Consider the following 6,000-nt stretch of genomic DNA (forward strand, 5'->3'; position numbering starts at 1 on the left):
TTTGCACCCTGGATCTGAAAGCACACCTCTCTCTGGACAGGCAGCTGGAGGCTGAGAGCTAAAGAACAACAACAATAATAACAGTGCCAGCCATCTTGCAAAGACTGGGGACAAATGTCCTCGGCTAAGAAGACACCTGGGAAAACTCACAAGCCAAGGAAGATATGGCACCTTAAGAGACTGCACCACATGTGATAAATCACAGCACTGAGGCTCACTGTCTCTTTTCATTGCCCATAAATCACTCTTCAGTAATTGTTTCTTAAAATAACTTAGAATCTGTAATCTTACTCTTTTAGATTCTAGAATTCACCATCAAACGTTCTCTTCTTTGAAAATGTGGACATTTGCCATATTGCCAGTTCCTCAGATAACCTACAGGGGGCACAATTTCACTTACAAAATACTTCTGATTTCTAGAACACCGTTGCTCCAGGCCCTGGACTCATTTATAATGCTAAGATTCATGTTACTATATTATTTAATTGCTAATGGACTTATAACTAACACATTTTAAATTCTTCATGTCTTCATGTTTTAGTCAAGCTTTAACTTTTCTTCCATGTTTTATACAACTAAAGTAATATAATTTTATTTTTGCATGATATCTTATTTACCTTGACAACTTGTCAATATCAACTTGAAGTCATTATAAATGATACAACTTAGTAAATTATGTGATAAATAACATAGAGAAATAAATAACTTCTATACATACAAAGAATAATTAAAGATATAATCAAAGAAAAGAACCCATGGGACAGCCCCAAATCGTGTCTCGTCCAGATGATGTGCTCGTACAGAGTGGTCCCAAGGAACTGGTGAGTAACATTGGGACCTGAGACTTGTACCTCAAAACAGTCTTTAAAAAACAAAAAAATCAACAGTCACTGATAATCCAGTATAATCAACCACTTTTCCTGCTGACCTACACTAAAGTGTCATTCCCAAAAATACCCACGTGATGGCAGCAGAGACTGACACAGGCAACCTACATCCCACTATTGCCTTGGCTGAAAGGTTCCTTAGCTTTTTACTGTAAGATGCAATGAACGGCACACTTTTCATTTTCCCCAAAAAGTTTAACTGCACAACGTCATCGCCATTCCGTTCCACTGGCCTCTGCTATCTTTCAGGCAACTTCCCATTCCATCGTTCCACAGCACTGTTACCTTTAGCAGCAGAGAGCTCTTCCAGGCGCCTTCTGCAGTCTTCCAGGGAACAGAAATTTTTCTCCACTGAGAAACTCGGGATACTGACCTAACCGGCCATGCAAATGTACAATTTCTGGTGAGCACTGCTGATGAATCACGACTGCGCGGCCAGGCTGGAACCGTTTTTCCCGGGTCACCAAACAGAAACGTGCGCTCCCGCCTCATCCTGAAGCTTTCGCATCCTCTTCTTGGACTCTTTCCCTCAGACGGTGCTTGCAATTGGTCTGATGGGCCAGCATGTGTTGCGAATATCCCACTGGTTTTCCCCAAGGAGCATCTACTACAGGACTCCCTCCCATTTCACCACATAGGCAACCTCACCTCCTCTGGATGAAGATAGCCCTGTGGAGGGGCTGCTGGTGGTGGTTCCTTCATTTGCCCACCATCTCTCCTGTTCCACATTATTCTCAAAGTTTAACAGTTCATACCCCCCTCACAACTTGCTTGCAAGCAGAACGGTTTCCTTATGTTTCGGAAGAGAAACGCATGTGGGAATGAGGTCAAGAAAGTCCCGCCCCCTCACCCCTTTAACTTCTGTGGAACCCAAACATCAAAGCCATTCACATAATCATGCAGGTGCAAATGATTTTCAGTGCTCAGTTTGGATACTTTGAGTATGTCACCCGTCTCCCACATGGCATAACCTGGTCTGTCCTCAGTTAAGGTCTGGACTCGATGGCCGTGAACTGCTAATGGTCTGCCATGCCCGTGGGGCACCTCTGTGCAAGAAATCTTGGGCGTGAAACTTGGCAAATCACTTCGACACATTTCATCACCTAAGGGAGCCTTCTCCATACACACTACAAATCTTTATTTTGGCATTCCAGATGTGCTTTCACCTTTCTTGAAATGACAGAGCCTAATGTGCCAAAACTGTTCCTTATGTTCACCCATCTTCAGGATGAAAATGGCCACAACATCACTCAACGGTTTTGATGAGTATTTTCTTAAAACGCATGCTGCTGTGACATCTGTCATGATACACTCCAACAAAACAGTTTCCCGTGAAGTTAAAGACAAGAACGCAATCCAGAGTCACATGAAGGGGCAGGACGGCAAAAGGGTGGTGGGGACCGTACTGACTTTTGGGCAATCCCGATATAAAGACAGCTTGAACCAGAATTGCACCATTGAAATCAATTACAGTATGTGTTTTGCTCTCGCAGCACTAAAGCTAGAGTTCACTGAAGATGGGTGACTGGAAAGTTCTCCTGCTTGGTACTTCTGAAATAGACTTCTACAGAACCTCCAAAATGAACCACCATGTGAGTTACAAAATGGTTTGAACTGAATGATGCTAAACATACTACATACTTAAACTTGAGAACAAAATATGCACCCTTAAACGCACGTGTTAGGCACAAAACCTCAAACTGTACAAGAGTGGCACTCATTTGAGGAACCGAAAAGAGTAAATGAAGCCAAGACACACTCTAGGAAACAGGCCTCTACACGTGTCGGGAAGGGCACGTACAGAAAATGATAGCGATTGATTTGATTTGACCTCCTAGTGGAGAATTTTGAATACATTTTATTTTCCCCTTGTTTAAAGAAGCTGCAACACACAAGACAAATTACAAAAAATTTTCAAACATACTTAGACCTTGTAAAAACCTGACTCTATCATGCTAAAAGCCAGTTCCAACAAATGCCATATAACACACGTTTAGTGCTCCCTTTGCCCTTAATCTAGAAGCCAATCAGGAAGTAACCTGACAATCCTTACATTTAGATGTCTTGAAATGCACTTGTAATTAACATTGCTGTCAAAAGTCATTGATATTCCACTGGAATCAACCAATTCTCCTGGGGACCCGCACTAAAGTGTCATTCTGCAAAATGGCCACGAGATGGCAGCAGAGATGCACATTTGGACCACGGGTACTTTGATCTTTGCGGAAGGGTTCCTTTGGTTTTTACTGGGAGTTGCAATGACAGGCACATTCTTCATTTTCTCCCAACAACGTGACTGAACAACGGTTTCACCGTTTTGTTCAACCCCCCTCTGCCATCTTTCAGGCAACCTCACCATTCCATCTTCCCAAAATATTGTTATCTGTTGGAACAGAGAACTCTTCCAGGTGCCTTCTGCAGTCTTCCAGGGAATGGAAACTTCTCTCCATTAAGAGAAATTCAGAAAGTCCGAACTAAACAGCCATGCACAGTTGCGAGGCCTGCTGAGTACTGTGGACAAATCACAACTGGCAGCCAGGCTGGGAACACGTTGGCCTGGTCACCAAAGGGAAACAACACTCTCACCTCATCCAGAAGCTTCCGTGTCTTCTGAAGACAAACTGCCAGCTCTCCCTGGAGTGGTGCTTTCCGTTGGCTTAATCGAGAGCCATACCTGTTGCAAGTAACCCACTGGTTTTCCGCAAACATATTCTACTAAAGTACTCCCTCCCGAACCCACCACGTACACACTACCACATTCCTTGGATGAAGATGCTCCTTTTCTGTTTTTAAATATCCTCTTTTTATTTATTTTTTTAAGATTGTATTTATTTGTTTTTACAGGGAGGGGTAGGGAGGGAGAGAGAGAGAGAGAGAAATATCAGTGAATCATTGCCTCTTGAGCACCCCCTACTGGGGACCTGGCTTGAATCGAACCTGACTGGGATGTGTCCTGACTGGGAATAGAACCTGTAACCCTGTGGCTTGCTGGCAGGCACTCGATCCACTGAGCCACACCAGCCAAGGCTGAAGATCCTCCTTTGGAGGGGCTGGTGGTGGTTCCCTTCATATGCCCATGATCTCTTCCATTCCACATTATTGTAAAATATCAACAGTTCTTCCTCCTCCTCACTATTTGTCTTGGAAATGAAACATTTTCCTTGTGTTTCATTAGAGAATCCATGTGGAAATGTGATCAAGAAGGGTTTAATCCCACCTCCACCAACCCCACTTACTTCTGTGAAACCCAGACTTAAAACAGACTACTGTAACTATGCTGGTACAAGTGATTTTCCACGCATGATTCGGAAACTTTGAGCATGTCTCTGAATTCCATGTGCCATAACGTGGTCTGTCCTCAGTTCATGTATGCGCTGGATGGCTCTCCACTGCAAGTGGTCCACCTACCCATGCAGCCACTGCACCCGAGAAACCTCCAGCATCCAACTTCCCAATCCACTTCAGACACGTCCCATCAGTCACAGCATCTTCTCCATAAATCTCTTCTTGCCTTACACTCGTGCATGTACCTTTCTTGAAATGACCAGCCTAAGTGGCCAAAGATGTTGCTTCTGTTCACCCGTGTTCACTGTGAAAAGGGCCACACACACATTCACCAGTTGCGATGAATTTTATCACACACTGATATAATAGCTGTCACTATACAGTTTAATAAAACGGTTTTGAATGATGTTAAGGGCAAGTATGGGCGACCAGAGACAGGTGATGGGGTGGGGGTGTGGGAGTGGGGTTGCAGGCTGAACTGACTTCTGGCTGAACTGACTTTTCAGCCAAACAGACTTATTAGCCAAATGGACTTTTTTGCCGAACAGGCTTTTTGGCCAAACAGACCTTTTGGCTGACTCAGTTTCAGGCAAGGTTCAACCAGCATCGCAGCCGCAAAATCGTATACAGTTCGTTTTTTACTCCCAAAGCATTTATCCTAGTATTCACAGAGAATAGATGAATAGACAGTTCTGTTGTTCAGGACTTCCGAAAGAGACTCCTACAGAAGCTCCAAAATGAACCACCGTATGAATTACATGATAACTGGACCCGAATGACGCTAAAGATGCTATTACCAATTCTTGATAAAGGATCCTTCATCTGTCAATGCAGAGGTCAGAAGCAGAAACTGGAAATGTACAAGGTTTGCACATGTAGGAGGAACCGAAAATGGAAAAGGAAGTCCAGGTAAAGTTGAGGAAACAAGAGTACATACACCGACAGCGCCGATATTTTACTTTGCCTTTCTTTCTGCACCTCTTAGTGCAGAATTCTGTATAAATTTTACTCCACGTTGTTTAGGGAAGCTGCAACAAAGCAAAGACAAACGAATTTTGAGCACACCTTCAACTTGTCAAAGACTGACGCTACTGTGCTACAGAGCCAGTTCTGAGAAACGTCACATAAAACGTATCAGTGGCTCCTTTGCCCTTACCCTGAAAACCAGTCACAAGGTAACTGGACACCCGTGAAATTTAGATGTTTTCAAATGCACTTGTAAATACCACTGCCACCCAAAGTCATTGACATTCCACTGGAATCAACCACTTTTCCTGCTGACCTGCACTGAGGTGTCATTCCCTAAAATGACCACGAGGCGGCAGCAGAAACCGGCAGTCGAAACACACTCCTATTGGCTTCACACCATGGTTCCTTCCCTTTTTACCCGAAAGATGAACCTAAAATAGTAAACGCACTCTAGGCAAAGTTGAGTAAACGAGCCCGTAAACATGTCTGGAGGGGCATGTACATAAAATGAAAGTACTTGTATTTTGCTTCACTTTTTCTTACCTCTTCGTAGAGAACTTTAAATCAATTTTACCTCCTCGTTGTTTATGGATTCTGCATCAGACAAACCAAATTACAACTGATTTTCAAGCATACCTGGAATTTGTAGAAACCCGACTCTATCACGCTACACAGCCAGATCCAAGAAATGTCACAGAAAATATGCTTATTGCGCTCTTGGCCGTTAGCGTGCAACCCAGTGACAACTGGCCAGACACATTTAGACATTTTCAAATGCACTTCTGAATACCCCTGCTATCCAAAGTCATTCATATTCCCCTGGAATCAACCACTTATCCTGCTGACCTTAACTGAGGTG

The sequence above is a fragment of the Desmodus rotundus genome, chromosome 11, assembly GCF_022682495.2.
Source record: "Desmodus rotundus isolate HL8 chromosome 11, HLdesRot8A.1, whole genome shotgun sequence".
Classification (NCBI taxonomy): domain Eukaryota; kingdom Metazoa; phylum Chordata; class Mammalia; order Chiroptera; family Phyllostomidae; genus Desmodus; species Desmodus rotundus.